General features: G+C 42.1%; 1 protein-coding gene across 1 annotated transcript in view; it reads left to right on the top strand.

Moving 5' to 3' along the window:
- The first annotated feature begins 10,497 nt into the window (after nt 1–10,497).
- The window catches only part of ANXA4 (annexin A4), a 76,921-nt gene continuing 59,483 nt past the window's right edge, over nt 10,498–27,935 (top strand). The window contains exon 1 of the mRNA XM_025868540.2: nt 10,498–10,653. The gene's annotated coding sequence lies outside the window, so the exon portion shown is untranslated. The remainder of the gene's footprint in view (nt 10,654–27,935) is intronic.

Here is a 27,935-nt window from a genome sequence, read left to right as displayed (position 1 = left end):
CCCCCTCCTCCCCTCCAGAAACCTCAGTTTGTTTTTCAGAGTCCATCATCTCTCCTGGTTCGTCTCCCCCTCTGACTTACTCCCCTTCATTCTTCCTCTCCTGCTATCTTCTTCTTTTTCTTTTTTCTTAAAATATGTTGCGTTATTTGTTTCAGAAGTACAGATCTGTGATTCAACAGTCTTACACAATTCACAGCGCTCACCGTAGCACATATCTTCCCCAATGTCTATCACCCAGCCACCCCATCGCTCCCACCCCCGACCACTCCAGCAACCCTCAGTTTGTTCCTGAGATTAAGAATTGCTCATATCAGTGAGGTCATATGATACATGTCTTTCTCTGATTGACTTATTTCACTCAGCATAACTCCCTCCAGCTCCATCCACGTCGTTGCAAATGGCAAGATCTCATTCCTTTTGAAGCAGCCATTTATTTTTAAGAAAGAAATGACATTTTAAGAATCCGTTCCTTTTACCCAGCATTTTAGTAACATAATTTTCTTCCAAATATAAAAATGTGCAAAGTTCTCTAAAATATGTTTGATCACTGCTTGACAATTTGGTTCTTGTGAAGTTCTTTTACCTTGCAGTTGTCAGGCTGTCGCTGAGAAAATGATCAAAATCATTCAGTGAGACCATTGCTTTGTTTTGAAAATACTTTTTCCCAAAGAACTAATCAGAGCATTCTTCAGTCCAGGAGTTGAATTCATTTGTCAGTCTGCACTAAGCTTGCCTTTATTACTATGCTAAAGAAATGCAGTGACGTCTACTAAAAGATGATTTCTTTATTGTTGACTTCTTTTGGAAGCATAACATACATGCAGAAAAGTGCACAGTCAATGAATTTGCATTAAAATGAACACACCCATGTAATCAGCACCCAGATCAAGTAACGGACTACCAGAACCCTAGAAGGCCTTCTAGTCACTCCAGAGGTAACCATTACCTTGACTTCTAAGAACATAGATGAGGGACACCCAGGTGGCTCAGTCGGTTAAGCGTCTGCCTTTGGCTCAGGTCATGATCCCAGGGTCCTGGGATCCAGCCCCATATCGGGCTCCCTGCTCAGTGGGGAGCCTGCTTCTCCCTCTCCCTCTACCACTCGTGCTCTCTCAGGTGCTCACTCATTCTCTCTCTCAAATGAATAAATAAAATCTTTATAAGAGCATAGATGAATTTTACTAGCTTTTGAACTTTCCATAATAGAATCATATATTAGGTGCTGTTTTATGCCTAGTTTCCATCACTCAATGTTTTATTTGAGAAAGACGTTCATATTGTTGAGTTGCAACTTGTTCCTTCTCTTTCCATTGTGTTGCCATTCCACCATTTATTTATCCATTCCATATTGATGGACATGTAAATTGTTTCCAGTTATTGGCTATTACAAATAAACCTGCTATGAAAAATTTTTAAAAATATCTCTCAAGGCACATTACTTACATATTTCTGGGATCTACATTTGTTCAGCTTGAACTGGTGCTGCCAAAGTGTTTCCCAGTATGGTTGTACTAATTATAGTCCTACCAACAATGCATGAGAACAGTAGTTGCTCCATTTTGACAACACTTGATATAATCAGTCTTTTTCATTTTAGGTATTCTGGTATGCACAGAGATATCTCACCAGGGCTTTAATTTGCTTTTCTTCATGACTAAAGTCGAGCACCTTTTTCATGCTATATATTGGTTATTTGGATATCTTCTTTTGTAAAGTGCCTGTTAAGTCTTTTGCCAATTTTCTGTAAAATACTTAACATAAATTTTTAATTGTTTTCTTTCTTTTTAACTTTCTATTACGAAACAATTTCAGACTTTTGCAAAAATAGTACCAAAAAATCCCATATTCCCTTCATCTAACTTTGTATCTCCGTATCTTGCTTGACTACAGTCCAATTATCAAAATCAAGAAATTAACGTTACTCATCTACAGACCTTATTAAAGTGTCATCAGTTGTCTCTCTAATGTCTTTTTCCAGACCAGGATTCAATCCAGAATTACACATTGCCTTTAGTTGTCATGTCATCTTGGTCTCCATTAATCTGGAATTGTTCTTGAGTCTTTGTCTTCAATGACCTTACCACTTTAGAAGAGTATTGACCAGTTATTTTGTAAAATGCCTTCAATTTGCTTTTGTCTAATGTTCCCTCAGGATTAAATTCAGGTTATGCATCTTTGAAGGAGTGATGTTGTATTCAGTGCATGATAGCAGGAAGAACATGATGTCAATATATCTTATCAGTGGTGATGTCAACTTTGATCACTGGGTTAGGCTGGTGTCTGCCAGGTGTCTCCACTTTAAAGTTACTATTTTTCCCTTTGTAGTTAATAAATATCTAGTAATGCAGGAGGTACATACTCTGTTTCTTTTTCTCTACAATGTTTTTAATGTATAGTATTCACTTAGGTCTTCTTCTAAAAGCTTTATTGTTTTTCCTTTCATGTTTGGATATACAGTTGCTTCTCTTTTAGGTAAGTGTCAAGATTTATTATTTTCTCATATGAAATTAAATTGACCTAGCACCATTTATGGAAAATCCATCTTTTGTTATAAATCAAGCGACTATATGGGTGAAAGTCTCTTTCTGCCTTCTCTTGTTACGTTGGTTCATTTATCTATCTTTGTGTGACCATACTGACTTAAGAATTACACGATCACTTCTTGATGTCTTTATATTTCTGGCTTTGATCTTTTTTCAAGATAGACTTGGCTATTTTTGGCCTTTTGCATTTCAGCTTAAATTTCAGAATCCATTTGTCAATTTCCACATATACCCCATAAACCTCTGATAGGATGATTTGGATTGTTTTGAATCTATAGATATAGATTGTTTTGGAGGCATTACATATTTACAATATTGAATCTTCAAATTATGAGCATAATACTTCCCTCCATTTAATTAGATCTTTATTTCCCTTTATAATGTTTTACTGTTTTCCGTGTAGTGGTTTTGCATAGCTTTCACTGATTTATTCCTAGATATTTGATGTTTAACAATTTTTTAACTATGGAACTACATGAGCAGAGAAGAGCATAGAACAGTGGTTCTCAGTGGGAGGTGACTTTGCTCCCAGGACAACTTTGGCAGTGTCTGGAGACGTTTTTGTTTGTCACACTGGGGGTAGTGCTGGTGACATCTCTTGGGTGAAAGCCAGGGATGATGTTAAACATTCTACAATGTCCAGGTCAGTCTCCCACAATGAAAAATTTTACAGTTGAAATGTCAGTAATGCCACTCTCAAGAAACTTCAGTATAGAGTTAAGAATTTCAAAAACAAAAGTCACTTAATATAGTCATGATTTTTTTAATACACCGTTTAGGAATTTTTGTATGTCATGTACGTAGTTATCTACAGTGACATTTTCATCATATTAAAGTTATGCTTTCCTACTGGGGTGTGAATAAAACTTGGAATTTTCAGGATTTTATAAAAATCCTCAATTTTATAATTGTTGGGAGATAATTCTCCATGGGTTTTGGGTTTTCTGAGCAAAAGACATAGACCATTTTGTTCAAGGATGTTTGCGTAACAGACAGCCTTGGAAACATAAAGACAGAGGCTTCCTGTAGAGAGTTGGAGATAGCTCTCCCTGGAGATATTCCAGGGTAATAAAGGTAGAGACCTTGCCCTTCCTTCCCTGGAGATTATTTGCTTACATTTTAGTGTAATAAAAGATAATACCTCTCTCTGGGGGGATAGGCACATTTGTTAGCAGTTCCCTTATAAGATTAGGAGTTTCCTAGGCTGACTGTTCTTCAGCTGTGACACGGATCCACAGGATGCCTGGTATCCACCTCAGTGTACCCCTGCATGGCCCCCATGGGACTTGGAGGCAAGATGGAGGCCATGCTGCCTGCTGTGCTGTGAGTAATAAAACTGTCCAAATCCATTTGGGCTTGTTGTCTCTTTACTGGCTGAATCTATAGATTTCATATCTTGGCTATTGTAAATAATGCTGCAGTGCACATGGAGTGCATATATCTTTTCAAATTAGAAAACACAGGTTTTCTACATGAGAATCCCTCTTATAAACCTTTCACAGATTTTTTTTTTAAAGATTTTATTTATTTATTTGCGAGAGGGAGAATGAGAGGTAGAGAGAATGAGAGGGAAGAGGGTCAGAGGGAGAAGCAGACTCCCCGCTGAGCAGGGAGCCTGATGCGGGACTCGATCCCGGGACTCCAGGATCATGACCTGAGCCGAAGGCAGTCGCTTAACCAACTGAGCCACCCAGGCGCCCTCACAGATTTTTTTTAATGCAAGCCTAATACACTGCTGTGACTTGTGATTGGGATGCCCTATTACAAAACCTCAGGAATCACTAGATTCTATGGTGCCCCAGTGGATTTGTGCCTAAAGCAGCACTAGTTGCCTGGCAGAAAGATGGAGGAGAGGAGATGGGGCACTGCCATTCTTGTTGCAACAAGCCTTGTAGAACTATTTGCCTCTTAAAATTCTGTGCATTTGCAACTTCGATTAAAATAAACATAATTCTGTGCATTTGCAACTTTGATTAAAATAAAAGCTATCTTTTAAAAAATGTGTTAGATGGGCTGAGTAAAATGGACACAAGTAAAAATGGAGTGAATGAACGTGTAAGATGAATCCTAAAGAGTCTCTCAAACTCAGAGGTAAAGGACTAAAGCAAAAACAAAAACAAAAAGAAACAAAAACAACCAATGCAAGAAAAGTTAAGTGACATGGAGGATAAGGTCAAAAGTTCCTACAGCATCAAACAAATTCCAGACCAAAAGAATGGAGATAATAGAAGAGAGATAATATAAAAGAAGAGCACTTCTGAATTCAGAAAAGAGTCAATTCTTTGGAGTGAACAGACCTAAGAATGCCATCCAGGTCTAGAGAAACAGGTCCTACTCCTAAATGCATAGGGAAAGGGGAAAAAAATCTTAAATTTTTCTAGTGAGAAAAACTAGATTGTTCCTACAAAGGAGCAAGAATCAGTTTAACATCAGATTTTTCTTTGATACCAGTGGATTCTAGGAGACAAGGGAGAAATATCTTGAAGGATGGTATCAAAGTTAGTTTCCTTTAGAGCCCCCAAACATGGCATTTATATATATATATTAGATGATAGCAAATACTATTGATTGAGGAAGGGAGTGATTGGTTAAATTTTATTATTGAGAGGTGCCTGGGTGGCTCAGTCAGTTAAGCATCTGCCTTCACCAGGCACCTGGGTGGCTCAGTCGTTAAGCGTCTGCCTTCGGCTCATGTCATGATCCCAGGGTCCTGGGATCGAGTCCCACATCGGGCTCCCTGCTCGGCAGGAAGCCTGCTTCTCCCTCTCCCACTCCCCCTGCTTGTGTTCCTGCTCTCGCTATCTCTCTCTCTCTGTCAAATAAATAAATAAAAATCTTTAAAAAAAAGAAAAAGCATCTGCCTTCACCTCAGGTCACAACACCATGGTCCTGGGTTGAGCCCCACATCAGGCTCCCTGCTCAGCAGGGACTCCGCTTCCCCCTCTCCCTATGCCTCTCCCCCTCCCCTCATGCCCTCTCACTTTCTCTTTCTCAAATAAATAAATAAAATATTTTTAAAAAGTTTTATTATTGAATTTTATCTTTATTTAGCTGCAATCAGAAAAATAGCCAACACTAATACAGAGCTCACAATGAGCCAATAACTCTTAAAAATTTACATATATTAAGTCATTTAATCCTTATTACACAAGGAGGTAGGTACTATCATTATTCCCATTCTACAGATGAGAAAACTGAGGCATAGAAAAGATCAGTGTCTTCCTTTCAGTCTCCAGCTAATAAGTGGTAGAGCTGAGATTCAAACCCTATTTTTTTTCTGGAATTTAATGAAGATTTCCTTGCAAATAAATATTGTCAGTTTTTGTAAATATTCAGTAGATGATTGAAGAGAAGGTACTTTCTCTATAGAATATGGAGTCCAGTTTTGTTCATAACTATTAATTCTATGTCATTAAAATACTGTTCAGATTACTGCTATGGTTTTCGGTTTATCTGTCAAAGTCATAGCAGAGACCGTTTAAAATTTATTTCTGCTGGGCGCCTGGGTGGCTCAGTTGGTTGAGCATCCAACTCTTGATTTCAGCTCAGGTAATGATCTCAGGGTCATGTGATAGTCGAGCCCCTAGTCGGGCTTCACGCTCAGCAGGAAGTCTGCTTGGGATTCTCTACCTCTCCCTCTGCCCCTCCCTTGCTGTTGTGCTCTCTCTCTCTCTCTCTCTCTCTCAAATAAATACATAAAATCCTTAAAAAATTATTTCTGCTTCATACTGTAAAAAGTTTTTTTAAGTTTCTTCTGCCTCTTAGAGGCTATGTTTTTGTTTCTATGCTCCAGATTTTTTTCATAGTTCTATATACTTTTCTATGCTTACTCATCTTTGAATGTTAAAAGTTTTATGTATGCTTTGCATTTGTTCCCAAACAGGATGAGCTAATTCTTCTTGGCTCCCTGCCTGTCTGTTTGGATGCTGTTAGAACCTTCTTCTCGTATCTTAAGCTGAAGGATTGGTTACCTTCTGGCAACCTGAGAAGATTGTGGAGGGAGCCAGCTGTCAAGGAATGTCACCTCTGCAAGATTTCTTCCCAATGTTTTACAAAGCCACTGTCCCAAGGGGCCAAAAGTTATTTGCCTTTGTCCTTGCCTCCTTCCTGGCAAACAGCCAGACTGGATATCAGAGAGGAGCTTGCCATTCAGAGTAAAAATTCTCCCTTTTTGCCTTAGGCCGCCTCAATAAGCATTGGGAAGGGAGAGTCAGAAGACTGGGCTAAACTTTCACTCTTCTCTGGAAGTGTTCTGGTTATCTATTGCTCTATAAAGTCATCCCAGCAATCACTCACTATTGTTACCTCTCCTGATTCTGGTGAGAGACTGGGCTCAGCCAGATGGTTCTCATGCAGGGTCTCTCACTTGGCTTCCGTGAGACAGAGAAGATGAAAGAGTCATCTCAAAGGCTTTTCCATCCACATGTCTGGCACTGGGACTAGGGAAGTTCAAATGCAGGGGCTGGAACAGCTGGGGCTTCTCCGCCTTTCTCTTTACCTTCATGTGTGCTGTCCATGTGCTCTCTGCAGCATGGTGGCTTCAGGGCAGATCTACTTGCTACACAGCCACTCAAGGCTCCACAGGCATCCGTTCTGAGCAAGAGAACTAGACGGAAGCTGTGTCATCTTTTAAGATCCAGCCTCAAAGGCCCCATAGCGTGTTACTTTTGTTGTGCAGTCCCAGAAGCTCACCCAAGAAGCCCATTCAACTTCAAAGAGGCCATCTCTTGACTAGGGGTGGGGGTGGGGGGTTGAATTTTGGAAGCACATAAGACTGAACACATTGTTGTGACCAATTTTGAAAAATACACTCTGTCACAGGAAGTTTGACACAATTTTGTTGAATTAATAAATGACCATATACCATCAATAGTAATACTTATTGACACCTACTTTATGTGAGTATCTAACCGATGGAGCTGTTGTGAGGATTTATTGATTAAAACTGTATATCTAAAGTACTTGAAATAGTGACTGGCTCATAGTAAGTGCTTATATAGATGTTAGCAACACTCTACAGTTACAGAGAATTAGGGATCGATAACGATAGTGTCCACTGACCACTCTTCCCTGCCATTCGGGTTTCAGTTGTCCATTCTACTATTCAATAACTTAATACCTAACCTGACTGCAGTTCCACGCCTCCCTCCCCCAGGAATGTAACCTTTAAACACCCATGGAATTTCCTGATCAGCACTAGGAAATTTACTGATAGACCCCTTCTGTTCCCCTTAGGAGGGCAACCTTGTCTAAAACAATGGATTCTTTGCTAATAATTTCCTTTTTTCCACTCTCTCCCTACCTTTAACAACATTTCCCTTTCTGTAGCCCTTTGGAGTTCCCCTCTACTTGCGAGACAGGATGCTGCCCGATTCATGAATCGATTAATAAAGACAACGGGATCTTTAGAATTTACTTGGCTGAATTTTTGTTATTTAACATTGCCAATTTTTTGTTAGTACCCCCATTCAGGGATGGAGCCTAATTCCCCTTCCCTTGAACCTGGGCTAACCTTAGTAACTTGCATGACCTATAGGATGTAATGGCAATAACATTCAGGGGCTTCTAAGCCTTGGTATTAAGAAGCCGAGTAACATCTACCTGGATCTCTTGGAGCATCCTATCTGGGAGTCTGAGCCTCCATGTAGGAAATACGACTACCTTGAAACTGCCATGTGGGGAGAGCATGCTCTGGTGGGCAGTGCCCGCTGAGACCAGTCTCCCAGCTCACCTTGCCATGACACCAGACACATGAGTGAATCCTCCAGACTGGCCTGTCAGCCGAATACCACTGAGTGACCTTTGTTGATGTTGTGTGGAACAGAGGATTGCCCAACCAACAAAATCATAAATACCATAAAATGATGGGTGTTTTAAGTCACCAAGTTTTGAGGTACTTTGCGAGGGAGACTTAAATAACCGAAACAAGTGACTACACCCGGAATGCCCCCATTCAAGAGATCCTCTGCTTTATGCACTCCGGAGAATATGATTTCAAACTTCTGCCGAAGTGGGAGAGGGCGGTGACGGCAGTGCAGTACTGGGGATTCCACAGACAGAAAAAACCCGGTGTTTTTATTCTTAAATTTTTTTATTCTGAAAGTATAACCACTTTCAGAAGCACCCGGTGTAGCAAGACCTGCATAGTCTGAGAAATTCTGCCATACTATGTTGCTTCTTGGTTTGACCTACTCTGGGCTCAGGAGCCCCCTTTTCTCAGGTCTGCTAAGTCAAGGATCACCTGTCTCTCTGCTTTCTAGCTTCCAAAATTTCGTTCTTTTTCCTCTCTTGTTACCTTGTTCTTGTGAGATTTTTTTTTAATCTGCTTTTGTTTTACTTGAATTTCAAGAGAGAGCTGACACAAATGACATATGTTCAATCTGCTATCTTTAATTTAAAGGCTCCTTTGAGTCTTTAATTTCAACAATGGCATTAATTTTTTTTTTTAATACTCTGTCTTAGATCAGGCTCCCTAGAAGCAGAGATTCTTGTGTAAGTGCCTTACACAAGGGCTCATTCTTGGGAAACACTTGTACTTGAGACAGCAGCAGAGTGCAAAGTAAGAAGCAGAGCACAGTTGTGGTTTCTACAGAAATTTAGCTCCAGTCCAAGCCCACAGGAGCTCTGGAATTGGAAGGGTATCACAAATTTATTCCGGGCTTTTTGTACCCCAGAAACTTGGCTTTGGACTGTGGCTCCCCAACCTGCTGTGAGGGCATTTATGAGAGAAAGGGGCAGTTGTGAGCTATGTGTACCTGCCTGGTAAAGGTGATTTTGGCAGAGTGCATCAGCTCCATTCCCAGCCTTTTGTTTGTTTATTGTTAGAGTAGCCTAATTGTTAATTTTTAAGGAATGCAACAGTCTCTCTAATCACTGAGGAAATGAATTTTCCTATTTCATTCTTTTTCATCCTGATTTTGTTTCCTCTAGGTGAGTTCATAAAGTGAAGCTCGGAAATTTTATCAAAGCAGAGAAAGGGGACAGAACGAGGTCTAGAATCTAAACCAGTCCGATCCTAAAACCCATGTTCTTAACCATGTCAAACCACCTTCTTTTGCTACACCTTAATGACATGATTTAATGTCACCTCTCCGGCTTTAAGGGTGTAATAGCCACTTGGATTTTGTTCTATTGGATAGCAAACACACTCCCCCAAGCTACCTACCCTCTATTAAATAAAATCCGAACTTGCCGGTAGCTTCAAAGGATTCATTCTGCAAGCACCAAGCACCTACTATGTGCTGGACCCTGTACTTGGCGCGTGTGCCAAGACGACCTAGACTCGGTGCCCTCGAGGCCGGTGTCACTCGGGGAGGCAGCAACGAACGCATAAACCGGTCTCACATGGCGTGAGCGCGGCTCCCGGGCCGACCCTAGCGGCTGCCGACCAGTACCAAACCCTGGTAATTTCCTGGGGAGGAGAGAACGATCTGCGGCGGCTCCGAACTCCTATTCCCAAAGGTGTCCCCAAGGAAAGGGAACTCCGTTTTCCGCAAGGGAGATGGGGAACTACTGGGAACTTTTCGGGGGTATTTGTTTCAATGTGCAGTCGTGATTTCACTTCCCACTGCTCCGGCCGCAGACTGGGCGAGAGAAAGTGCGGTTTCCCGGCGGGGGATGGAGGGGGTAGAGCGGTGATTCGCTGCGGTCCTCCGGGCCTCCGCCGGCCCAGGGCGGGTGCGGGAGAGGCTCGCAGCTCCGAGAGCTTGGGGGCGCCCGGGCGCCTCAGACGCGGAGAGTCCAAGTGTTCGGAGTCTGCCGAGGCAAGCGCGGGGCCGGGCGGGCGACGGGGCCGCGGAGCCTGGACAGCGCGCCGGGTCTCCGGCGGGGCGCGGGGACGTGCCGGGTGCAGCCCCAGGTTTGGGAGCGAGGCTGGTTCCCCGCTGGCCGCCAGGCGTGGCGGTACCGACCCCGGGCCCCAGGTGCGCTTCGCCCCGCCTCCCGGAGGATCTTCCGGTCCCGTGTGCAGAGGGACAACCAGGAACTCGGACTCGGTCTCCACCCCGAAGTGGGGCGGGCCCGCCCGGGATAAGACCCGCTCCCCGGCCCCGGGAACGGCGTGATCTGCGCGGCCGCCGGGGACGAGCTCAGCCCGGTCTCGGCACGAGCGGTAAGGGGGCCCTGTGCCGGGGGTCCTGGGCTCGGGGAAAGGGGCGCAGCAGCTTCGGGGCGCCTCGCGGGAACAGCCCTGCGCCGCGCCCAGGAGGGGGTGCCCGCCGCCTGCCTGCGGGCGGGGCTTGGGCGGCCACCAGGTGGAGCGGGCGCCGGCCGCCCGGGGTTTGCTCCAAGTGGGCCTGGCGCAGGCGGGTATCCACCGGCACCTTCCAGCTCGGAATGTAGACCGGTCAGAGACCTCGGCAGTTTTCTGTTGAGTTCATGTGCCAAGAACTGCGCTGGCTTCGGGCATTAACAAGAAAGGATTGAGTTAATACTCCCTGCAGCTGACTCAATCTAATACCTAAGTTTTCTTTTTCGTTCTTTCTTTTCTCCTTTTAAGAAACTTACTTGCTTTTCCTAGTTTCTTACCCTGTCTCTCCTCACGTATCTAATGGCCTCAGCAGAATGGCCGGCTGGCACGTGGGAGTCTGTTTTTTTTTTTTAAAGATTTTTATTTATTTATTCATGAGAGAGAGAGAGACAGAGGCAGAGGGAGAAGCAGGCTCCCAAGGAGCAGGGAGCCCGATGCGGGACTCGTTCCCAGGACCCTGGGATCATGACCTGAGCCGAAAGCAGACGCTTAACCATATGAGCCACCCAGGCGCCCGGGAATCTGTTGTTATGAGATCTATGACTTGAGTCTGCCACAGGCACAGTCTCACTCTTTTGTCTTGGCTTTGACTAGCGGGAGACTTTGGGGCCAAAGAGACTTTTGCTTTTCAACAGTCTGCCCACTGTAAGTGCTCCCTGGGTTGATGCAAGTCCAGGAGCTGTACTGAGTAACCCACACCTTTCATGACAACTGGGCATCTGCTCTCTCCAGCTCACCGTGGGAAGAATGGATAGGGTCACCCCCTCCAAATTATCCATCCCACCTCCTCCTTACATTGCAGGTAACACTTCTGATGGTCAACCCCTAGCTCTTTCCTTACCAGGGAGTTCTCAGAAGACACAGAGGTGGAAGAGCAAGCAGGAGGGGAAGGGAACAGGAATGAGATGGGTAATCATAGCCAACCAAGACCTGCTTCCTTCCCAGAGCCCAGCCCTATCTGGTCAAGGCCAGATTTCTGTTGTTTTGGGGGAAACACACACACACACACACACACACACACACACACACACACACAGGCACATGACTGTTAGATCAAGGGTGTCTATGAATTTCCCTCCTAAATATTTTTACATTTGGCTAGGGATATTTTTTTCTCTGAAAGCAAGTAGGAGAGTAACATGCAGTCAGATCGAAACACACCAGCCCTCAGCATCTGAAGAATGAGCCCCCTGGCCATCCTCAGACTCATATCCTTTGGCCCATTTCTTTATGTCTAACCACTCATTTGTTTTTCCCCATCTGGATCCTCTGCTTGTCCACGAAGCCCACTCTTCAAGAGTGAGTACCGGGCACTGCCAGGGAATACCTGAAGCTTCAGAATAAACCAAGGGCCTGGGGGGTGGGGGTCAATTTTATCTCGATATTTGAAATTAAAAACACTTTTTATGCTAAAACAACCAGATATATTTTAGAGTAGAATTCAAAATTTGTACCTTTTTAATATAAAACAAGAAACTTAAAAATTTTTTTTGCTTGGGATTTGGGCTGTGATTTGGCCCATACCTAGCCCTTGAGGGTTTGCTTTCCCTGCAGTTAGGGCTACTGTGAAGGCAGTTTGATGGGTGCCGCCGTGTCCTATCTGGAGGGACTTTGAAAAACAGTCATCCTTGGTTACTCATTTAATAGTGATTTCAACTTGAGGTAGGGTTCCTAATCTTGTTTTACAGATGAGGTGGGTGTGGGGACACATTAATGGCCCTAAATTCTTGAGGGGCTTGGCATGTAGACCAGAGAATAAACTCATTCCTTGTGGTTGGGCAGAGCTGTGTTGGATGGCGGGTTCTGCTGGATGTACGGTGTGGCTTTTGAAACCCCTAGGCTGGGTGGACTTGGAGATGGAGAGCTTTCTCAGCAGAGGCCTCTAGGCAGGGGCCTTGTAGCCCCTTTTGGATGGGGCTGTGAAGGGTAGAAGGTTAAACTAAGATGACCTCCAAAGCCATAGCTTCCTCACTTCAGGGTACATCAGAATTCCTCAGGAAGCTTACACAACGTGGAGATTCTTGCCCCAATCCCCAGGATTCTCATCCAATATGACAGGGTTGGGCCCAGGAAAATGCATATTTAATAGGTTCCCTGGATGATTGTGATTCAGATGTTTCTTGGACCTTGCTTTGAGAAATTAAGCTTTAGAAACACATGAATATATGCATGCTTGATAAATGAAGTCAAGCATTAACAAAAACCTGGAACTTCAGGGAATTTAGGCCTGTCATTATGCTGTAAATAATGTGGTAAAAGCTGACATTGTCCCCATTCTCAAGGACAGCTCTTTATTATACCTATCACATCAAATGCACCCCATAGTTTTATAGTGCTTGACACCCCTACGCCAAACAGAGGGTCTAAACCGAAGGGGTTTTGTTTATTTTTAAACTTAATTGAACCTGAGATGGATTCCTATATTAAGAATAATTTACCTGGAAATGTAGGATTTGTTAGGTCTGTTGCTTGTTTTATTGGAACTAGCTGGTTAGTGTTCAGTTGTGGTCTGCACTGGACTAAGAGCTTTTGCTACGGGAACCTGAACCACCACCTTTGAAGAATTCTTTTTAAAGGCTCAAGATGTTTGAGGTCAGTAAATTGCCATATTGCTTCTTGGTCCAGATTGCTAAACATAAGAACCTGAGTGAATGTTTTCACCAGAATGAACCACAATCAGCAGGGGGGATAAATTGCAGCTATAGGCCAGACTATAAATTGCTCTGGAAAAGACCTCCACCAACCCCACCTCTCCATCATTAACCCTTTAAGGCCTACAGCATGAGCGGCCTGACTTGTAACAGAGCAGGAAGTCCCAAGAGTGGCCTTTTGTCAGGTCAGTAGAAAGACCTCCCTGCCCAGTCGCTGTGGATTCATTTCTCTGGGTTAAGGCACTCGTCCCCCCTGCACCCCTCCCACCAGAGGTAACATTAAATTATTACCAGAAAGTCACATAGAAGGTTTGTGATGGGAACAAGTTCTCCTGATTTATGTGTACTTGAGTCATCTCCCCTGGAGCAGGTCCTTAATAGATACAAGCCTGGTGGTATAATCAGTCCCCAGCATCTTCCCTCTCGCTCCTCTTCAGGGAGCTCAGGAAGGCATTTTCTGGGTCCTGCCTCATTTCAGCTTTTGCTATCAATGCTTTTGGATGCTATACAAGAATCCATTGACTCAGTGGTTCTCATCCTTGTCAGTTATAGACTGCTTTGAGAATCTGGTGAAAGCCATGAATTGTCTCTTGAGAAAAAGAAACACATATTTGACATTGTTCATACAGTTTCAAGGGGTTTATGGACAGCTGTCTAAACCCAGTCATGGATACCTAGCAGGTACATAGATGGAATTGCCCTGAAATTTGGCAGTTTGTCAAAATTTAAAAATGGATTTGCCTTTGTTCTAGCAATGTGAATTCTGAATTTATCATAAAGATATACTTGGATATGTGTGTAGAGGCATGTGGACAAGGATATATAGACTGCAGCCTTGTTTGTAGCAATAAAAGATTGGAAATGAACCAAATATCTGTCACCAAAGGGCTGGTTAAATTATGGAACATCCATTCAGTGTAGTACTATGCACTGGTTAAAAAGTGATGCAGGTTGACAAGAACAGATATAGAATGATATCACAGAATCTTTTAAAAAACATTTTTTTTAAAAAAGTAAAATATAGGTTTGCATGGTATTCTACTACTTTTTTGTAAGAATGATGGAGACTGTCATCTATATGCTTGTTAATGCATTAAACAGTTCTGATAGTATACATAGGAAAATTATAACAGTGGTTGCCAAAACAAGGTAGAGGGGTAAAGTTCATCCAGACTTATCACTTTATACCTTTTTGTATTATTTGAATTTTTTTAATCATATTCACATATTATCAATTTTTTTAAAATAGAGAGTTAACAGCTATCACCTACCCATTTAACATTGCTTGTGAAGAGGGAGAATGAAGTAGAAATGAAAAACACATGTGTATTTTAAAATTTTCCAACCTCAAAATTAATACAAGATCATATATTTTCTTATTTGTATACAAGGAGGCAATATGCAATTATGCTTCAGTCTCCAGTGAGATATAATAGCAGTCACTTGTTCTTATCATACATTTCAGTTGGGCTGATTTTTCCTTTGGGTACACTCCAGCTAGTTCCAAAAAGAATGTAAGGTGCCTTGAACTGCATGGTGGAGAAAGCTCTGTATGTACATGTTCTGATGAGTTCCATGTGTTTTTAGCTGCAGAAGCAGAGACAGGGGTAGATGGGTTAAGTCCCAGCCTGTCGACTAGATAGACCTGCTAAGGCAGGACTTGGGTCAAAGTCCTAGCAATGATGTCAGCTCTTGGGCACTGAGGGGCCCTGGCCTTGGCCTCAGAGCCTCTTAGTCAGTGAGGCCCCTGCCTGTGCATGTTGGAGCCTCCATTTCACAGATATTAATAGCTAATGTTCACCAGTGTTTCCTAGGAGCCTGACCCTGTGCCAAACAACTGGCATGTCATTTATTAAATTTTCATCCGTAATAAGCGGGTGCTACCATTATCATCCCCATTGTATAAGTGAGGAAACTGAGGCACAAAGAGGTTCAGGAATTTGCCGGAGGTCACGTACTAAGTGCAAGTGGTGGAGCCAGGATTTGAATGTGGCAGTCTGATTCAACACCCTGTGCTCTACCACTCTGTTATACTATCTAATGGGTTAAGAACGGGGAATCGGCCTGAAAAGGCAGGGCTGGGAGATTAAGCTGGCTGTGGGGCTGGCATCCTTCAGAGGCGAAGAGGTAGAAGCTGTGTCCGTACCACTTGTCTGAGATGAACTTGATGCTGACCTGGGTCATTCTAAATATCCAGGGGGTCCCACGTGACAGGTGAGCGAGGAGTGCAGCAGTTATGGACCAAGACAGTGTGCTACTCTTGATTCAGTAGGCCCATCCAGGTGGTAGCAAGACTTGGGGCAGCGTTTATTTATTTATTTTTAAAGATTTTATTTATTTATTTGACAGAGACAGTGAGAGAGGGAACACAAGCAGGGGGAGTGGGGGAGGGAGAAGCAGGCTTCCCTCAGAGCAGGGAGCCCGATGCGGGGCTCGATCCCAGGACCCTGGGATCATGACCCGAGCCAAAGGGAGAGGCTTAACGACTGAGCCACCCAGGCGCCCCTTGGGGCAGCATTTAAAGGCAGGAGAGACAGCCCAGCACTTTGGGGAAGAGTTTTCAGGTGCGAGGCAGGATGTCAGCAGCCCCTGCCAAATGAATACAGGTTCACCCACTTATCATATAATGTGATAGGCACTAGAGATTTGAAGATAAAACATACAGACCCTCTCCTTAGGGAGATAAACAAGCAGATCAATAATTCAAAACTCATAGGACTGCATGATAAATGATTTGATACACGTTGCACAGACTGCCATAGAACAATAGAGGAGGTGTACCTAACTCCATCGTGGGTGGTCAGAGAAGGCTTCCTGGAGGTGCGAGAGGAGACAGGTTTATGTAGGGGCACAGGGATGACAAAGCAAGACCAGTATTCACTGGAGGTGTGGCCTATTGATCAGAGCAGGGCTGGTCCCAGACAGAAGAGTGGGAGGGCCTTCAGAAATTAAGGTCATTCTGTAGGCCTGTGGGGAGCAGGACCAATTGGTCTTGGGGGGCAGGTCCTAGAGGGTCCATAGTCAGAACTACTGTCCTGGATGGTAGATCCTTGTTTTCTTTTGCATCTGCTCTAGTGCTTAGCCCCTTTGTCTAATAAATGTTCTTTTAATAAAATGGAAATGCTGGGCACCAAGAAGGAAATCAAGGCAGAGATTTAGGCTTGGAGAAACAAGACTCCCTGTTTCACTGCCCTACGCCTGGCCAACCCTTCAGGGTTCAGCATGGACATAGTCTCCTTCCCTGTTTGACTTAATCTGGGTGAGGGACCTCTCCAGTATGCGTGCTCCTCTTTCTCTGTGATTCTCCTGTCACAGAAATGTTCACGCCTTATTGTGTCTGATTCCAGGCCTGGGCCGCCCCCTCAGCTCTGAGCTCCTCTGAAGGCAGGAACTACACAGCCCCCATCCCCTGGCCTAGCACATAGTGTGTGTTACTATGTGTGCTGAATGAATGCATGATTTCCCATGGCCTGGAAAATTGAGTCCAGTCTCCAAGCTCAACCTGCCACAAAATGACCCATTTGTGAAAATTACCTTTCTAGAACTTTGTCTCCCACCGCTTTCTTCAGAGTGTAAAGCTCCAGCCCCACTCCAAATGAAGTATTTTCCAAATCGTAGCTAAAGCTTCATTTTCACTGTTCTCTCTCTGCCAGCAAAACCTTTCACTATTGAAATCCTATCTGTCTTTGGAAGCCTAAGTCAAATGAGAACATTTGACTAGGAGTGGGGCGGGCTGGGGTGGCGTGGGGCGGGGAGCTTAGTCTCTCTTCTCCTGCCCTGCGACTCTGCAATAGTTAGCACCTGCTGCTTTGTCTTGGGTTGACTGTCTGTCTCTCTTACTAGCTTGCATGTTCCCTGACAGCAAGATACTGTTTCCTCCATCTTTGTTTGTCACAATGCCTGGTACCTGATGAGGCAAAATCAATACTTAAGTAAGGACTATGAGTGGCTGCACACATGGTGAGCGGCATTTTTGGAACTGGGTCTCATGCAGGGACCACCTGTGTGAGAATCAGGACCTGGAACAGGATGTGAGGGGAATCTCCAGGGGTGCTTATTGAAAATGGATTCAGTAAGGTCTTTGGGCCCCACCAGAGATTTACTGATTCAAGTTCTAGAGTACAGCATCCCTAAAATCTGTATTTTTAAACACTCCCCAGATGCTTTTGGTGCACACTAAAATTTGAGAACTTTTCCTAGATACCATGTTAAGTATCTTACAGTCTATTATAATTAGGATCCTTTTGAAGGCATAGCTACAGACTCAGTGTCCTGATATCATCCAAGGCCAGAAGAGAGAAGGAAGTTGGCAGGATAACTGGCTTTAAATCTGGGGGAAGTCTTTTTCCGAAGCCTCTTGGTAGGCTTGTTCTTATTTCTTGTTGGCCTGAAGTGGGTCACTTGGCCACTTGAAAACCATTTGTTGCCATTGGAATGGGGTTGCCTCAGACCAATCATTATTTTATTTTATTTTATTTTTTTTAAAGATTTTATTTATTTATTTGAGAGAGAGAATGAGAGACAGAGAGCACGAGAGGGAAGAGGGTCAGAGGGAGAAGCAGACTCCCCGCCAAGCGGAGAGCCCAATGCGGGACTCGATCCCGGGACTCCAGGATCATGACCTGAGCCGAAGGCAGTCGCTTAACCAACTGAGCCACCCAGGCGCCCCCAGACCAATCATTATTTCTTCCTGGGATGAGTCCTACCTTCCTGATTTTCCAAGCCCAACCACTAAGCTCATGAAAGTTCTCTTAATGAGGAAGGAAGGTATGATGGGGATTGACATTATTACTAATCCTCTTAGAAATCCTGCACAGTAGTCACTACTATGTCAATTTTATGTCAGAATAGAGTAGCCGTGTTAGGTGGGGTTAAATCTGGAGGGCAGAGCAGAGCCTGGAATTTGGCCCTTGTCCTGGATTCCCAGCCTGCTATGTCCAGCATGGAATGATCTCCATTACAGCCTCTGCCAGCATGTGGGAAGAGAATTGAATTCAGAGTTTCACAGATATCGTAGAATAACATCAGGTTTGCAGGAGTAATGCATGTTTGTAGTGAATGGTTTTGAGAACTCTGTTATTTAAATAATCTTTGCCAAACACATTTCCTGAGTCATATTTATACAAATATTTTAAAAGTGTTATGACTCTCTCCATTAATAGAATTTTACTTGTGTTTTATCCCCATTCCCTTATACTTGATGTGTGATCATGAATGGGAATCTACACTTAGGAATGACCATGGAGCATTTTGAGGACCTTTTTGAGCACCAGTAGTTGGAATCTAGAATCATTACTGTAGAGCAGTAGTTCTCAAATTTGAGAATGCATCAGAATCACCTGGTGGGCTTCTTACAAACCAAATTGCTGGGCCCTACCCTCAGAGTTTTGTAGGTGTGGTGTTGGGCCCAAGAATGTGCACTTTTAACAAGTTTCCAGTGTATGGTGACTGAGTTGTATGAACTTCTTTTAGGTTGAAATACTGGCCTGCTGTTTATTGAAAAGATAAACATAATCGTGCACATGGCACATTCCACCCTTTCCAGATTCTCTTGAGCTCCCTATTATAGCTGCCCTGGGGCCTCTACAGCTGGGCTATGATTTGGGGAAACTGGATTCCCTGGGTTTTCTGTGCTTTGGTCAATCTATGGAAGGCTTATGGAACTGAGGGTGGAGGCCAGACATGGTTGTGAGATAATGGAGACACACAAGTGGAAATATGATACGGTTCCACATAGGAGATACCTACTAGCCAAACTCAGAGACAAGAAATAGAATGATGGTAAGCAAGGGCTGGGATAAGGGAGAAATGGGGAATTATTGAATGGGTACAGAGTTTCTGTTTGGGATACTGGGAGAGTTCTGGAAATGGATAGCAGGGATGGTTGCATGACATTGTGAATGTAATTAATACTACTGAATGGGGCACCTGGGTGGCTTAGTGAGTTGAGTGTCCGACTCTTGGTTTCAGCTCTGTTGTGGTGTTGGGGTCTCGGGGTCCTGGGCTCAAGCCCCACACTGGGCTCCCCGCTCGGCAGGGAGTCTGCTACTCTCCCTCTCTCTCTCTCAAATAAATAAATCTTTAAAAAAATACCACTGAATTATATGCTTAAAACTGGTTAAAATGGTAAACTTGTTTATATTTATTTTATCACAATTTGAAAAACATCTTGCTTTCTTTACTGTTCTGTCCCCTGGTGGTGTGCTGGAGTGTCCTTATATCAGCCTATTAGAAGTGATTGTTAAATTTTCAGGGGTTCTGTGACCTTATTCAGTTCAATTATATGAACTTAGGAGTAAATAAATTATATTAAAATATAGATATTTATAAATAAGTTATATTTAAAATAACATCACTTTCTAATTATTTTACTACCTTGTATTATATATGCTCTTGTGGTTACTTATATCTGCTTCGTCTGTAAATACAATATAATGGTATACTACTGTCTACCTATTCCTGGTTCTAAGTTCAGTGACATCGTATTGGTAATTTGAAATCAGTCATGTTGGAAATATTTATGTCAAAGAAATAGCTATAAATCAGGGTTTTCTTTCTTTGGAGAGCCAACTGTTAAGTTTATCAGCAAACTCCTGGTCTTGCCATGTCTTTTTTTTTTTTTTTTTAAGATTTTACTTATTTATGAAAGAAAGAGAGAAAGAACAAGCAGGGGGAATGACGGGCAGAGGGAGAGGCAGGCTCCCTGTTGAGCAAGGAGCCCAATGTGGGACTCGATCCCAGGACCCTGGGATCATGACCTGAGCTGAAGGCAAATGCTTAACCAACTGAGGCACCCAGGCGTCCCTGGTCTTACCATGTCTTATTGGTGGGGCAGGGTTGGAGTAAGTTTATAGGAATAAAGCTTGGGATCTTCCAGGGAAACTTTGTTAAATTGAATTCTAGCCCTTTCCAAACAGCTGTGCCTTTGGGTATTTTTGGGTTCCTAGAAAAGAAGAGGTTGTGGCAAAGTTTAGTGGGTGGGAAACAAAATGAGTCATATGGTAAATGAGTTACTTTAACATCCTGGGCAAGAATTTCCTCAACTGGAACATGAAAAGGGGTGGGAGAGAAACTAGTAGAAGTGATTGCTCTAGCAATGGGAAAGGGATACTTTTTTTTTTTTCAAGATTTTATTTATTTATTTGACAGAGAGAGACACAGCGAGAGAAGGAACACAAGCAGGGGGAGTGGGAAAGGGAGCAGCAGACTTCCCGTTGAGCAGGGAGCTCGATGCGGGAATCGATCCCAGGACCCTGGGATCATGACCTGAGCTGAAGGCAGACGCTTAACGACTAAGCCACCCAGGCGCCCCAGGAAAGGGATACTTTTAAAGAAAGTTTTTTTTACGGACATTTCCCAACATATACCCAAGTGAGAGAATAGTAAAATGAACCTCTACGTATTTATTCATCACCTCACTCAACAATTATCAATATTTCACCAAAAAAGAGACTTTCCAACTATTGAAGTGATGAGAGGGAGGAGTATAAACGAAAAGATGGCCTGATATGATTGAAAATTTCTCTTCCAAATTTTGGTTGTACTGAATTAAAAGGATAATATTAAATTGGTAAAATACTTAATAATACACTTTAGATATAAAATATTAAAATTTATAATACAGGAATAATTTCTGTAAATTTTGGTAAAGCACCAAGATGCTAAAAATAGGCAAAAAATGCAAACAGATAATACACAAAGAAGGACAGGAGTTGAAAAAAGGGAGTCAGTGTTCCTACTACTGATTTTAAAAAGCAAGTTAAATCAATAATAAGATTTAGTATTACACCCAAATATTACATTATAAAGAAATAAAGCAAGCAGGCTTATGGTTGGCTGGGCTTCGGACGTCCTTGTAAATTTGGAGGACAACTGGAAATATTCATAAGTATCAGATATCACAAGAAATACGTCAAAAACAAGAATAAAATATCTTACAAAGCTAAATACAAAGATTGTAGCCATGGTCTCAGAAAACCTGAACAACCAGTAGTAGGGACATTGAATAAGTTATAAGATATCAATATAATGGAGGACTGTAATTTTAGCACAGTGATCTATATGGTAATTGTGTGCAGTATGAAAAATAAAATTCTTTTGTAAATTTTATTTATTTGACAGAGAGAGACACAGCTAGAGAAGGAACACAAGCAGGGGCAGTGGGAGAGGGAGAAGCAGGCTTCCCGCGGAGCAGGGAGCCCAATGTGGGGCTCGATCCCAGGACCCTGGGATCATGACCCGAGCTGAAGGCAGACGCTTAATGACTGAGCCACCCAGGCGCCCCTGCAGTATGAAAAATTAAGAGGAAAGAGTAGAATGCAAAATCATATACATACTGTGATTACAGTTAAAATATTGGCACAAATAGAAATAACAGTAGATGCTAAGTTTACATTGTTTTAAAATGTCCTTCTCAGTGCTTAAAGTTGAGTAAATAATTTATGAAATAAAATGAAAGAGGGAAATAGGAGATTGCTTAAGGCCTCACAGTTTCTACAGTTCTCTAAAAGTTAATCTTTTCCATTCATTGGCAGTGGAAAGATCCATAATTTTCAGCATTGCAACGGAAAATTTTACTTCTACCCACATTCTGCTGGGTTTAAGAAACAAGTTTATCAGCTCTGGAAGGAAGGAGAGGCTAACATGACAGGTAAAAGTAACACTAACTGCCCTGTATTGTTACCTGCCATAAAATCCTGAGGTTGCTAAAACAGAAATAAAATTATAATAAATAAGCCAAATAATACATTTCAATATATAAATTATATTACATTATATTTTCATTTAAATTTACCAAAGTTAAATCTGTTGCTAAAACAAATAAAATTATAATAAACCAAATAAATTTTCTGTCATGTACATTTATTACCTTTGAAATTCAAAAATAAATAAAGGTTATTTTTAAAAAGTTAGCCAGTATTTTCTGTTTTATCCTTCCTGTGATATTTCCTGAGGTGTTAACATTAAATTTTTTATGATCTCTGCAGATAGTCTCCATTTCTTTTAGAAGGATTCCTGCTGGAGGATTCTATTTTTATGAAAACAAAACAAAAAAACCCACAAAAACAATTTAGTTGACACCAAACTGTAGTGAAAAGAAAGATATTTAGATATGACTTGGTGAGCCCTCTTAAATACATATGTATGTTTTACAAATCTAAAATGTCACTTAATTAAAGGGAGGGAAAGGATGATCATAGAAAATTAACCTGAGCCTTGATACGATGAGTACAAAATATTTAAGCCAAACTCTTTAGTCTCAGAGGATTTCTTGATGTTATTACACTAGTCATTTTTCCCTTCCTATTAATTAATTAACTAATCTTTCAAGATTTTATTTGTTTGTTTATCTGAGAAAAAGAGAGAGAGAGGGAGCACCAGTGGTGGGAGGGGCAGAGGGAGGAGAACAAGCAGACTCCCCACTGAGCAGGAGCCTGACCCAGGGCTCCATCCCAGGACCCTGAGATCATGACCTGAGCTCACAGGTGCCCCTCCCTCCTATTCAGAATGTGTATTATTTTGCCAAATAGTGAGGGTACACGATAGTTTCCTGAACTTTTCTTGTGAACAATTAAGCGGATTATTTCCAGGAATAGACTTTCCCTTTAAATATTCTGAGGCCTAATTCCTTTTCTCTTCTTCTCTAGCATTTTGCCCTAGGCCACATTGTGTTTTTCTTTCTTTTTTTAACAAATGGGGAAATGAAAGCGCTAAGAAAATGAGCAAGTTTTTTTGTGAGATTTAAAAGAAATCATCTGGTCATTCACATGAAGTGTTTAGAACAGTATCTGACACATAGTAAAATAAGTGCTCAACAATAGCTACAGTCATTATTATTAAACAAGGCCAAGTATGTCTAGAGCAGTGGTATGCAATACAAAGACAGGGAGAGGCACAAATGTGTTTGAATTATCTAGTAGTCACATTTTAAAAAGTTACAAGAGACAGGTGAAATGAACTTTAATAATATAGATTATTTTACACTTTACCCCATAGATCCAAAGTATTATCATTCAACATCTAATCAATAGAAAAAAAATATTAAGATGTTTTACAGTCTTCTTTTCAAACTACGTTTTAACAATCTGGTGTGAATATTTTACACTGACAGAACATCCGAATCTGAATGCTTAATTTTCTTTCTTTTCTTTTTTTTTAAAAGATTTTATTTATTTATTTGACTGAGAGAGACACAGCGAGAGAGTTTTGTGAAAGCCCTTCTGGAGAAGACCATCATTCTTAGATGGTCTTAGAAGACCATCCCAGGACCCCGGGATCATGACCTGAGCCAAGGGCAGACGCTTAACGACTAAACCACCCAGGCGCCCCTAGAAGAATTTAATTTTAATTACAAATTATAATTTACATAAATATCACTGCAACTGGTGCTGTCTATAAAACATTCAAATAAGCACATGAAAAAAATTACATCAGTGCAAAGAAAACTATTCAGAGTGAGCAAATCTGTTGATCCCAGCTAGATGGGTGGCGTGATTAGGTGTAACACTAGAAAAGATGCAGCATGCCTGACGTGTGTACTCATTGCAGGGGTTAAAGTGAAATGTAGCTGACCAAAACATAAAAGTTGTGTGTTAAGGAAAAATAGTTTATACTGCATCAATTTGAAAATTTAAAATTAAAATTAAACCAAATTTGAAATTCAATTTCTCAGTTGCACTGGCTGAATTTCAGTGGCTCAGTAACCACACGTGGCTTGGTGCCTACGGCATTGTACAGGGCAGGTGTAGAGCTTGTGACTTTCAGAAGACAGGAGGCACCCCATCCTATGCACCTTTTTGTGTTGGCATCAGCTTTAAGCAGGTGACAAAGTTGTTGGTACAGTGCCTGGTCCAATTCCCAGTTTCTAGCTCGTTTTCTCTTTGTTCTTCTCTGCTTCTCTGAGGTGGCACCTTTTCCTACCCCCCGATGCTGGTTCTCTGAGCTATAGATATGTAATATGTATTTATTATAATTCTAAATTATAAATACATTATAAATTTTATATATGTTATATATAGTTATTATTTATATATAATATATAAAATGTAAATACATAAAGTATACTTCCCGGCATGCATTTCTGCCAAGGTTCTTCTCATTGGTCACCTTTTCCTGCATCCATTCTGCCACCACAGTGTCCATCCCAACACCTCTTTGCTGGTTTGGGGGTGAGTAGGGCCGGTAAGGGATCCCCCTCGTAGCTCCTCAGCTCAGATGGGTGGACTGGAATGAGGTTTTCTGGATGGATCCCCCTAACAGACAGAGCTGCAGGGGAGGTATCACGCATCTCCCCACCATCATGCACACGTGCACATACAGATACTCTCCTTCTGTCTTAAAGTAGCTTCAGTTCCTCTCAGCTGCTTACTTAATCTCATGTCAGTCCCGGTCTTTTCGATTTTGTCATGAGTTTCTTCTTGTGCCTCCCCATGCCTTCGTCAGGTTTTTAATGACAAATTGAGAGAGGCTGCATCAGAAACAGCAAGTTCCCTATGTGAACCAGAAATCCACTGTGGAAGAATTTTAACACATCTGTTTTTGTATTCTTCTGCCAGAGTCGGCTTAAACACTGAGGGAGTGGCTGCTCCAGGGGCAGGGGGAGATGCCCGCACAGCTAGAACTTGCCTATTTGCTGGGCATGGGAGGTGGCAGGAGAAAATGTGACATTTAAGAGAGCAGTGTTTATTTTCTGCTCACCTCCAGATCTCCATGGTTGGGCCAGTGTAAATCTGCAAAGGAAAACTGAGCTGCTTTTCCTGTTCATCTGGGAAGAGAGTTTTCTGTTTTCTTCCCTCCTGGGCAAACAGAAGTGGTGGTGTTGAGGGGCACCTGGGTGGCTCAGTCAGTTAAGCAGCTGGCTCTTGATTTCAGCTCAGGTCATGGGATCTCAGGGTCCTGGGATCAGGGCCGTGTCAGGCTCCACGGTCAGTGGGGAGTCTACTTGAGATTCTCTCTCCTTCTCTCTCTGCCCCTCCCCCCATCCCCACATGTGCGCACTCTCTCTCTCTCTCTCAAATAAATAAATAAACCTTAAAAAAAAAAGTGGTGGTGTTGATAAGGAAAGGACTGGGCTGCGTAATACATGTTTTTCTGTAAATAAAACTAGCTGGACAGCAGGGAGCCTGACCGCATATTTGGTTTCTCGCCGACTCACTGAAGATCCCTTCCTTCCTGTGCTCCAGTTTCTCATTCAGATCCAGGCTGTCTGTTCCCTTCCTGCATAACAAGGATTTTCTAAAGAAAGATGGAGTGGATTTTACTTTTTCTGGGAAGGTATAGAAGAGAAAGACTAGATGCTAGATTCAGGGTTCTGATGAGGTGCTTCTCTTGTGCTATCTCTAAGACTCATGCTTGCTGACACAAGAGAAGATGCCAAGACCTTGGAATCTAGGTCTTGGGACATGGCAGCCTATAGTTTGTGATTCATAAGGAGAGGCTGGGGTGACCCAAGTACAGATGGACACGTGAAAACATGCTGAACAAACTAGAACTGGAGATCAGTGCAGTAGCTTGTAATCAGTTACTTGGAGTTTCTGCATTAGATTCTCACTTATCTGGAATAGTTTACTTATGGTATTTCTGAAGAAGGAACATGGAATAAAGTGACCTTTCACATTTCCTTGAGGGCCTCTGGCTCTAAAATAACTCCAAAAATGGGTCAGTAAACATGATGTAACCTGTGGCAAAGCCTAACCGTGAGAGACAGATTTTCTCTTTAAATAATTGTTAAACCTGAGGAGTTTAACAATCATGATTTTACCCATAATGCTGTGCAAAAGCTATATGGAATTTGGGGTTCACTGAGTTGGGTTTTGCCTTAAAAGTAGGTATTGCTCAATGAAGGATAATAGCAACATGCTTCCCCTAAGAGGCCATTATCAACCTACAAAGCTGAGACCTTGACCTCTTAAGCTATATAGATGTGTATTATTTTATTGAGGTATAATTTACATACAATAAAATGCACAGATATTACGTTGTTAGTTTGGTGCGTTTTTTTTTAATGGAGTTCACATTTAAAAAAAAAACTATTCTCAAAAATTGTGGTAAAATACACCTAGGATAAAATTTACCATCTTAGCCATTTTTTAGTGTATAGTTGAGTGCCCTTAAGCACATTTACAGTGTTTTGCAACCATTGCCACCATCTAATCCACAGAACTCTTTCCATTTTGTAAAACTGAAGCTCTGTGTGTGCTAAATTATTCTTTCTTCCTTCTTCTACCCCCTGGCACGGCTATTCCACTTTCTGTCTTATGAATTTGACTTCTCTGAGTGGAATTATACAGTATTTGTGACTTTTTCACTTAGCACAGTGTCCTCAAGGTTCATCCATGTTGTAGCACACATCAACATGCCTTACTCTTTAAGGCTGAATAATATTCCATTGTATGCATGTATGTACTAGATCTTCTTTATCCATCCGTCAATCGACACATGGGTTATACATGGTTCCACCTTTTGGTTGTGAATAATACTGTTCTGAACATGGGTATACAAATATCCCTCCAAGTCCTGGCTTTCAGTTCTTTTGAAAGAATATATATGTATCCAGAAGTGTATATGCCTAGAATATATACCCAGAAGTGGAATTGCTGGATCATATAGTAATTATCCAATTTTTATTTTTTTGAGGAACTGACATACTGATTTGCATAGTGGCTCTACCATTTTACATTCCTACCAGTAGTGCTCAAGTGTTCCACTTTCTCTACATCTTCCCCAACACCTGTTATTTTCTGTGTGTGTTTGTGTGTGTGTGTGTGTGTGTGTGTGTGTGTGTGTTTATAGGAACCATCCTAATGGGTGTGAGGGGAGTTGAATAAGTTTGAATAAGTTTTGACAAATGCATATATTTGGGTACTACTACCCCAATCAAGAATCAAGATAAGGAACATTTCTATTACCACCTAAAGTTACCTCTCTCATGCTCCTCTACAGTTAGTATCCTCTCTGCCTCATCACTACCTCCAACCCCTGGGAAGTGGGGGCCCAGGATGGAAGTCCTGTGAGCAGAGTCCAAGGAAGGTGCTGTCTTAGCATTCAGACAGCTGTGAGGACAATGATCTTTTTAAAAATTAATTAATTAAAATTCAATTAATTAACATTTAGTGTATTATTAGTTTCAGAGGTAGAGGTCAGTGATTCATCAGTCTTATATAACACCCAGTGCTCATTATATCACATGCCCTCCTTAATGTCCATCATCCAGTTACCCCAGCCCCCAGCCCCCCTCCCCTCCAGCAACCCTCAGTTAGTTTCCTATGATTAAGAGTCTCTTATGGTTTGTCTCCCTCTCTGATTTTGTCTTTTATTTTTTCCTCTCTTCCCCTATGATCCTCTGTTCTGTTTCTTAAATTCCACATATGAGTGAGATCATATGATAATTGTCTTTCACTGACTGACTTATTTTGCTTAGTGTTATACCCTCTAGTTCCATCCACATCATTGCAGATGGCGAGATTTCATTCTTTTTGATGGTTGAGTAATATT

Source organism: Callorhinus ursinus, unplaced genomic scaffold, assembly GCF_003265705.2.
Source record: "Callorhinus ursinus isolate GAN/ISIS: 27379988/994484 unplaced genomic scaffold, GSC_fseal_2.0 scaffold10, whole genome shotgun sequence".
In the NCBI taxonomy this organism is placed as follows: domain Eukaryota; kingdom Metazoa; phylum Chordata; class Mammalia; order Carnivora; family Otariidae; genus Callorhinus; species Callorhinus ursinus.
Note: the sequence above shows the minus strand (reverse complement) of the source record. Positions and strands in the feature narration are given on the sequence as shown.